The sequence below is a fragment of the Balearica regulorum genome, chromosome 3 (assembly GCF_011004875.1).
Source record: "Balearica regulorum gibbericeps isolate bBalReg1 chromosome 3, bBalReg1.pri, whole genome shotgun sequence".
Taxonomy (NCBI): domain Eukaryota; kingdom Metazoa; phylum Chordata; class Aves; order Gruiformes; family Gruidae; genus Balearica; species Balearica regulorum.
In genome coordinates, this window is record NC_046186.1 from 65,569,494 (window position 1) to 65,579,427 (window position 9,934).

The 9,934-nt window shown below is 41.0% G+C and overlaps 1 long non-coding RNA gene across 2 annotated transcripts; it reads left to right on the forward strand.

The window, feature by feature from the left end:
• Nucleotides 1-1,283: 1,283 nt before the first annotated feature.
• LOC142601282 (uncharacterized) lies at nt 1,284-9,478 on the forward strand. Of its 2 annotated transcripts, XR_012834884.1 has the most exons (6): nt 1,284-1,367; nt 1,816-1,910; nt 4,559-4,733; nt 6,292-6,482; nt 6,587-8,767; nt 9,357-9,478. It is a non-coding gene; the product is annotated as an uncharacterized LOC142601282 (long non-coding RNA). The 2 variants fall into 2 exon arrangements; XR_012834883.1 differs by lacking the exon at nt 6,292-6,482 and having other exon boundaries at nt 7,668-8,767.
• The last annotated feature ends 456 nt before the right edge of the window (nt 9,479-9,934 follow it).

The window sequence follows — 9,934 nt, forward strand, 5'->3', positions numbered from 1 at the left end:
TTTTTACCCCTAGTCCCAGAGTGATTAATTTGTAACAAGGTGATTCATTCGTATCTTTCTTGTCTCCAGAAGCCTGAATGACACATTTGAGATGCACTCTAAAAGCACGGGTAATAGTCAGAGTGCTACCTCAGCTACTTTAAAAGACAATTGATTAATTTGAATTCATGCTTTTCTTCACGCATTTAAAGGATTCTGAAAGTAGTAATAGAGCTTTGGAGCTGCTTGGTTTGAACTGTCACTTCCATGCCCTTGCCTTCATTAGGGTTTTCCTTCCCCCCCCGAAAATTGTCCCCATCCCTCCCCATTGCTAATGGCAATGCAGCCCCTCTGGTCACAACAAAACCAGGAGGACTAAGGTAGCTGCTTTGCTGCACAGAATGGCTGAGTAGCTTTGGACAAAACAGTGTCCGGGAACCTGCTGTGAACTTGTCTCTACTAGTTTGCACTGGGAATGACAGGTACTTTTGCTGGGGCTGCCCCACAGTTAGCAATGCTGGGAGAAAGGGCTGCTCAGATACAGTTAATAAGGCAAGGCTTTCTTACAGTAAATTCAAGCCACCTAACCTGCTAGTTTGTCTGAAGATGAAATAAGACTGATCGCTTTGGTATTTCACCAGATTTTGTTAAAATCTTGCTAAGAATGTACTGTAGTGTTTTATGAACTTAATTTTTTTGTTATTACTGTCTTAAAGTTAATCTACTGTTGAAAAGCTGGAACTATAGTAGTACTTTTATAGATTTGGTCAAGACATTATATAAATCTATATATACTGCTGCCTTACGTCAGCAACATTATTGCAAAGGTGAGTTTCCATTGCTCCTGTGAGCCTCTGTGTTTTGGGGTGTAACTGATGATACAAAATTCTTTCTGGAGTAAAATGAAGACTATTTATGGGACTTCTTGAAAATATTAGCGCTTACCAGAAAAAGCAGACATCAGAAACCCAGCTTAATATTTGAGTTCACTGTACTTTTGGAATCGAAGGATCTGATGATCACAACTTCACTTTTGTCCCATGATACAACTGCAACCAAACTGCTTCCCAAATTAATTTAGAAGGCAGTGGCTAGTATTAACTTTACTGTTTAGTAAGGAAGCCTGGGCTTGCTTGAATGTCTTCAAGGAGAGGAGCAGAGGGACTGAATGCAATACAGGTTTGATTTATGGACTAATATCTCCAACTTTTGCCTGTGGAAATGATTTTGCGGAATGATTGGTTTCATGCAGTTTCAAAATAGTCTCCCTGAGAGCTACAAAGTCACCTGAGTTTTCTGTGCTGCAGGCTGGAGAGAATCATGGTCCCAGGGAGTCCTCACGCACCTTCCAGCACGTCAGCAGTCTTGACCACTACACATCTTTTGATGTAGGGATCCCTAAAAGCTCCTAAGGAAAGCTGGGGACATCCAACTAGTAGGGGACACATGCCTCTAAGAACATCCTCCAAAGCTTCCTACTCTCATTCATGCAAGAAGAAGAGAAGGGTAAAGCGTCATGTCCATCTGGGCTTTTCTTTCCTGGGGCCCTTGCCTGGAAAAAGTGCTGCAAATCATTTGGTCCTTGAGGAACGGGTGCCTTGCGCTGAGAGCAACCGTTGCAGGCACTTCTGGCTCAATGTTGTTTAGGACATTAAGCATTAAGTTAATGAGTGACAGAGCTTTCCTGCTCGGTAGCCCCAAACTGTGAGGATATATCCAGAAGAACTAAAGGCTATCACACATTTTACCACCATCAGTTTTTTTGAACTTGCCTTTTTAAATATAACCTGATACAACATGAGTGTGCATGTAATACTTAAATATATTCTAAACCAGATCCCAGGCTGTCCGCACTGCTCTCAGGAAAGAATGATAAAGCAGATTGATTCATGCAGTAATAGACAGAGCTCAGAAACGGTGACAAACACAAGGTAAGAATGTGTACGGAGGACAGTAAACCTGCTCTTTGAGGGACTTGAACTGGTGAATTTATTTCCCTTGCATTTTTAATTGCTTAAAGGGGGGGGGGGGGGGGGGAAACAACCAACACCCCCAAAAGGCACAACCACAAAACAAAACCCTAACCCAAAACCCTGCAGAGGAAATGAAACCACAAGAACATTTTTCATGCGAGCTAATTTCAAGGGTCTGGCATAGACACAGCAAGCCTAGGAAGTTCACAGCTGCATTATACCATTCTCCAAAATGCAGATGCATTGGGCTTTCCTGTGAAGTACACTACACATGTGTTTTAATGTAGCTTTAAGCATTTCTTTATTTTCACTTTGATTTTTTACCACCTGTAATCCACTCATTCTTTTCACTGCCGTGCAGCTGACTAGATCCAGAAGCTTCACATTGGAGTAACCTCTCATCCCAGAACATGTATGACATAGGGCAAGTTGAGCGGACAGAATTTATTTTCACAGGAACAAGGGACAGTTGGAGGGAACAAGCTTGTAGTTTGCAAATAAGTATTTCACTTATCTGAACTGCAAAACATAAAAGAAGGGAAGAGTTGGCCAGAAACCGGAAGCAAGGATCTAGCAATGTATTTTTGACACAGTTATTCCCTCCTGAAAATTAGCAACATAGAAAAAGCGACGGCTTACTAACCAGAAGCGTTGGATCTTCTGCAGAAGTTTTAATTTCTCTTTAGGGTACCTAGCTATAGGTTTAGGAGTCTGGCTACAGGCATGAATATTCTGTCCTATTTTTTTCTCCCTCTTGAGAAAAGTTGTCATCTTGAAAGAAGGTGGTATGTTGAGACCAATGTCCTTTTATGGAGAATGTGTTTCAAATAAAAAGATAAATATCTCAGAGAAACAGCAGGAAGCATCTTTATAATTTCAGTAGCTCAATTTAAGGTTAATATTAAGCTTCTGAAATGCATTTGTTCATTTGTTTGTTGGCAGTTTGGTTTCACTTTCTTCCTGATTAAGATTGGTTGGAAGACTGTTATATTTTTCTTCATGGGTTTCCCTTGCTATTTTCTGAGCAAAAAAAGGATTTTTCAATAAAACTTTCACTTTCTTTACAGGAGATTGAATGTTAAAGTTGTTAGAAACCTGAGAATGGATGAAAAGAAAGAGGAGCAATGTGCATAATAATAGTTGATATTACATAAGTGCCTTTTGCTGTTTTCTCTTGCTGTATACTAGCAGGTCTACCTGACACCATTATCGATAATGTTTAATTGACTCTTCTTATAACTGACTTCTCCAAGAGACAGTGAAACACCCAAAATATGGCTAAATGGAGAAAAATTCCTAGGATCTCCCAATTAGAGAGTTTCAGAGGGAGGTATAAATAGAGCATAACTGAGACTTAAGTGGTACATAGCCCATTGTGACCTTCTGCACAGAGGACATACTCACCCTTAGCTAACTATTTGAGCAAAGATATGTCTGGTATTGGTCCTGTAGTAAATAAAAGACATGCCTTCCCTTTAAATGTGAACTACTGTGTGATCTGCAGCTCCAGCATGTCAGTTCAGTTTTCTTGGAGGGGAAGAATCTGGTGTCTGCAAGCTGTTTTCTAAGTGCTTAAGTGGATTTGAGAAGCAGGCAGACATATACTTGAAAAAAAAAGAAGTGCTTGAAGAAAAAAAATTGATTTTCAGATTTCCCATTCAGAATTTAAATAGTAATTCTCTTTGTGTGCTCAGTATATAGTAAAAATAGGGCTTATTATAGCCAATTGCTACTCTGGGTTTACATCCAGTTTCTTCACTGAAGCTCAGATTTAGCCCAGTATCTGCCCTGGTAAAGAAATACTTACATGAGGTGAAATGATGGAATTTGGTTTAATATAGAAGTGGTCCAACCAGGTATAACTAGAAGTAGCGGGATGAAAGTGAACAAAGAAAAATCCATGCTGATAATGAGGGAAGATTTCCTAGCAGTGAGGTCTGTTAGTCTGCAGAAGTCTCCCAAGAGAACGAGTTGAACCCTCGTTCCTTTAGTTATTTTTAAAATGAACAAAACAGTCAAGATCCTTGTAGGAAGACACTCTTAATTAACAAGAAGACAGAAAAAAATGACCTAACGGGTCTTTTTTTCCATCTCCGCTGTTCATGACTATTGTTGTAAGGCAAAATCAGGTTTGGCAATAAAATCATGGATTTCCAATTTTCACAGCAATTTTGCAGCACTCTTATTCCATAATAATAGCAGTACTTTCCCACTCTTCATTTCCCTCTATAAACTTTTGTGCCTTACTTTCCCTTCAAAGGGGGCTATTTTGTAGTCCTCTGACTAAGGAGAGCTGTCAGGTAGAATAATTTAAATAATAATACTTGTAAGTATAAGATAAATATTTGGACCTTGTGCCTCCTGATTTTCATCAAAAACTCTTCAGTCAGACCTAAAGGCCAGGACAGCAGTGTTGGACAAAATGTCATTGCCTGTATCTGTGGGTCATCCTGTGACATAAGGAGCTGTGACATATAATGTGCAATGAAGTCTTGGGCTCATGTTGACATCCACAAAAATAAACTGTGAAGGCATGAGATGCAACACACCTTTGTGGCCAGTATTTAGGGCTCTTCATACAGTTTCAACACTTTTCTTCTTTCCAGAGAAACCAGCCTTTGACTTGGAGTGTTTTCCCACTAGCCAGAAGTCCAGGCAAACGTGACTCCTGCTCCTCTGGCCAGGCATCTCCGGTACCAGCCACTCATGCCTGCCACTTCCCTGCATCCCCTCCCTTCTTCCCAGAAACCCCCCATTGACTTGTATCGTGAACTGGCTCAGGTAACTGATAACTCAGCAAAAATAACAGATACAAAGTAGTGCAAGAAGAGCAGCAATGGTGTGTGGCCCTTTATGAGCCCGATTCTCAGCAGCTGGTTTTTAAGATGATAGCGACATGAATTTTAATGGTTAATACTGACGTAAAACTGAAGTAATGCCGCAATGAGTCAGGTCCTACTTCTTCGAAGTGCTGTGCAAATATTTACCAGTTACTCTTCCCAGTAGCCAGCAATCTACGCAACCTCGTCACTGTTTTATCAGAAGACAGATTGGTTGAGGTAAAATGCAGGAAGTTCTGATTGTTTTGTTTCAGTTATACAGCAAGGATAGGCAAAGTGTCCTGAAGCTCGTACTACAAAACCAGCCTCAGATAAACTTGTGAGTAGCACGACCAAGATGACTAGAGTATAAAATGGAGAGAGACGTGGTCCTAATGTATATTTATTAGTGATTTACTGAGATGAACATTCATCCCAAGAGTTAATCCAGGAATATCCAAACCACTGTAATTATCCTTGCACAAAGGCTCTCTATTATTTGCCTGTTAAATAACAAAGCCTTTTCATTACCTAGCACTGACATAACTTTAGCTGTAGTGGTAGGTAGGCAGCGAACAAACTTCCCCTGTTTATGGGGGATGGGATATCACGGGATGAAGCCCTCCCCCTCAAAGCCCTAGCAGAATATGAACGGGATGGCCAAACCTTTCTTTGAATAGAAATGACTATCATCACTGCTAACATGCCAAATTTCCTGTACCACAAATAGCTGAAATCTTGTGAACGGTACAAAAAGCATGAAGGAGCAAACTCCTATCACACACTGAAGTGAAAACGTAGAAGTACCAGCCACAGGAATGTAACTGTATTAAAATTGGGAAAGGATCCAAATCTGTCGTAGCTCTCTAATCTGTGACACAAGAGCAAGGATTTTCATTATGTTTTGCATTCCACATACGGCTTTGCTTTGGAGCTCTTATGCAATTGGTGATGCAGTAAAACCATTGTATTCATAATGATTTCAAAGATGTGGATGCTTCCAGGGTTTGACCTATTTTAGCACTCATGCATTATACACTGGGTAAAGCTACTCTCATAAGGCAGAGTCATTAGTACTTAAAATGTATCTGTCTGCTGCTGTCCCTTTTCTCTGCAAGGCTGCTGATTTTTTACAATTCTAAATCAATTATTCTTTACTCAATAATTTATGTTTACATGCATCAATGGAAATCGCCCATGCACATTTTAAGGCAGAGGTTAGCACATAAAGATAACGTAAGGGGTTACAACTGTTATTAGCCCAGAGCAAATACTTCTTCTGTTAAGGGTTTCTTAACCAAAGTCTAAATATTCCCTTGCATTTTCTTATATTTTTTACTTTGGAGATACAAAACCATACCTGTGGTTATTACTTCCAGAGCAACAATGCAACTCAGGTTTTTTGGAGGCCCTGATTCAGCTAAATTCCTAATCCCATGCTTTGTTTTCAGCGGGATGAAGTCTTCCCTAGTTAAGTATGTTTGAGACCTGTTAACGTCTATAACTTTGCTCTGCTATAGTAAGGTGCAAACATCATCTTGAACACGAGTGTAATGCTTCAGGACCTTTCCCCTGAGCCATCCTGCCTTGTACTGCCAGCAAACTTGAACTGTGGGGACAGCAGTGACTTCTCCAGGCTCTAGCATGGCTTGACAGAGTAAGAACAGGCCCAGGACAAGTGTATTCTCCCACTGCCGAAGTGTTACCATGGGTAAGGCATACAGCATGTATGGCAGATGCTGAGAGTAGGCTCAGGCCAAAAGTTTGCTTGCAGTGGTGGGGGACGCTAGTGAATACCCTCTCCCTCCTCCACAGGGATCTTGTCTTCTGTCAGTCAGTCTTCCCTTTTCTCCACAAAATCTGGATTAATCTCTGTGAAGCAGCTGCAGAACAAAAGCTTAGACACCCACGAAATCTTCCGTCTGTGCCAGCCGCACCAGTAACACCGGGGCACAGATCTTCCCTTTACGGGCTGGAGGGAGAGAGGTTCTTCACCATCGTGTCACGCCTTTTGGCTCGTCTGACTTTTCTGAAACCACTGGAAGGGAGATGTCACTGTGCTGCTGAAGAAGACCATCCACTGGTCACTTCAGCGTTTGGTGACCCAGGGCAAAGACCAGACCTGCTCCTGGGGATGAATTCAGGGCAGGACCGAGGACTTCCCTGCTTCCCGGTTCTGGTCTTACACCTTGGCTCTGGGCTGAGGTGGACAGCATTTCTCTGGCTGGCTCTGGGCTCTTGAGTACTTTGGGGCCAAAGTGTAGTCTCTAATGATAAATTAAATGAAACCTCTGCTGTTTCTGTGACCTCCACAAATAGGAAGAAAGTGAAAACAGAGGTGAAAGTCAATCAGCCAGTGGTTACATTGAAGAAAATGGTTCTCTGTGGAAAGCATGAAAGAGAAAACAGACTGGGTGCTGGGACTGAAGAAAGGAAAACAAGACTGGTGGGGTTTTGAGGCCTTTTACTTTATTTTGATCCTTTCATAAAGTATTTTAAATTTATAAATAATGGAATAAAAAAGACCCCAACAAAACTCAGCTAAATGATCTTGAGCCCTCAAGCCTCAATCAAAAAATAAACACTATAATTCTTTTAAAAGGAATTAGTAATGCACAGTTATAGTATTCCGTGTTTAAAAATAAAGCTGTTGAATAAATGAACAATACCTTGGCTGAAAAGTATTTCAGCTGAAGAGTGAAATCCCTGCAGAGAGTGATCTGTGAGATTCTGCAGGAAATCTGCATTACAATACACCATTTCCATTTCCAGGGAGGGACTCACAGAAGGACACATGGAGGAGAAAAAAGAAATGAAAAAGCCCCAGTCCTTTATGCCTAGGTTGTAGGGGGCCTTGGCCCATCATTCTCATGCTAAACAGTTACTTTTTCTACAGGTACCCAACTGAAATGGGAATATTTTTCGAAGGAACAGTGAATGTGAAAAAGGCTAACAGAATTGGTTCTTTGGTTAAAGAAAGCTGTCTCCATAGCTCGCCTAGCTGCAGCAGACATGGCTTTACCTCTCTGCCTTGCTGCAAACGAAGTAAGGACCGTGTCCAAATGTGGTAAGCACTGGGCTACTGTGCTGCTCTTCGTCTTACTCCTCCATTCCAGCTGCTCCACCTCTTGTTACTAATTAAATATCTTTGCAGTGGAGGAAAAGTTTCTAGCTAGATCATTAGCCCACTGGTCAACCAGCTCATGTGGGATGTGGGAGGCTAGGGTCCTCAGGCTGGTCCAGTGACAATCTGCTGTTGCTCTTCTCCAGTGCAGGGGACTACCATTGGCCTCCCCTAGGCTTGAGCCTTCTGGCTGTAATTTAGGAGCTGGGGCAATGGCCATCCAGGGACTTGGATACACAAAGTATTATGTCCTGGCTGACTGCCCCTATCTGAAGGCCAGTATTCAATGGGCCAGCCTCGCTTGTGTGTGGAAAAACTTACACAGGGCTGGTTTCCTTTTGCTGCAGAGTGGGAAAATTTGTGAAATCTCAGTTAAATTTGTGGGATAGGAAAAAGGGAAAGCCAGCAAGTGGAAGAAAAAGGAGTAAAATTCCTGGCTCCTAGTCCCTAAGCAAGCCATAGCAGAGTGTGACTAGGTCACTGGCGTTAGCACGTTCATGTGGTTACACAGGTGAACAGTAATGCTAAACATATAGGGCTGTCTGCACCATGCACAGCATGTGTAGAAAATGTTTTGACAGATGGAAGGAATGGGCCCATCAGCTGCATAAATCTATTTGTTGCATTTTCTACCATAACTAATACAATGGGCTGCTACCCTCATGTAGGAGATGAAGATGGTCCAAGTAGATGCTATGTTTCTGCTTCCTTAGTATATCATTACACAGAGAGTTTTCTGATTGGGAATATATTTAAAGGACGAAAACCACAAAGCAATCAGCATCTGGTTATTTCTGCTAATCAGAGGTTTGGTTTGATCCCAAATAGACACTAAATTTACCCAGAGCCTCCACTCCTGGAAAGCACTGAAGGTCAGTCACAAGCATTTCCTATGTTTTCCCTTAGAATCTTTTGCTTATAATTCATTGTGGCCTGCATAATACCAAAAATATGATCTAATTAGGGATATAATAATTGGAGATTTCTGCATTCACACAAATATCTGCCTTCATACATGGATTTATTCACATACACACGTGTATCCTGTTGCATGTTCTTATGTAGGTGCATATATCTATGATTTTGTGCATTTATGTTTGTGCGAGTGCGTGTATGAAGGCAAACATTTCAAATATGTGTGTATGTGAGGAGGCAGATTTAAAAGCATACCTTACATGGTATAAAATACATTGCTACATAAATCACAGAAAGAATTCCATCTCTAAATCAGAGTACACTCCAGAAAGAGCAATTATAGCCTCTAAAATGTTTCTGTTAAATTCATGAGACACCAAACAATTTTATTCATGTTATCATCTACAGTTGCCTGAAAGTGTAAAAAAAAATCTTAGCCACTAGCAGAGAAATGTGCAAAATACTATCAAAGGAGTGGCAAAGGTCACTTCTACTGCCTGCCTTTTTATGAGTTTCATTTTTGTCTTTTTTTTTTTCTCATTGCAGTTTGTTTGTGTACATTGCTAAACTTTAATGGAAGAAAATATGAAGGGGCAAAATAAATATAAAGAAACAGACTGCTGTTCAACAGTGCTGAGCTGGCATTTCCATGAATGATGTTAGACTCATGTTTAGAATAAAAATTGGGAAAGTCCACAAACAGAAGGTTGCAGCAGTGCTTTTTTTCCTTTTTGCTCTCTTTTACACTTGATACATTTTAAAATTATCATCTGTTTCTGTGTAGTTAGATAAATGTGTTATCATTAAGCACAGTAGTACTGATTCTGCACAGAAAAGAGAGGCCATGAAACAGCTGGACCGTGCATTTTCTTTGGTACTGTACGTGGCCCGTTGCTCTGTGCATGGGATTTTGTTTGTGCATGTTCAAGTTCCAAACTTGCTTGCTTAACCCCCGTAATAATAGTAACTGATTAGGGTTTAACACAGCAAATAACAACATTTCCATATGCAGGTGCTTAACATCAGGCACGGAAGCCCCAGTAGAGATCCCTAGGAAAAAGGCATCATTTTCCAGAGGTAGCAGCAAGCATTTGCAGTTCTTGTTGAATTCAGTTGTACCGGCA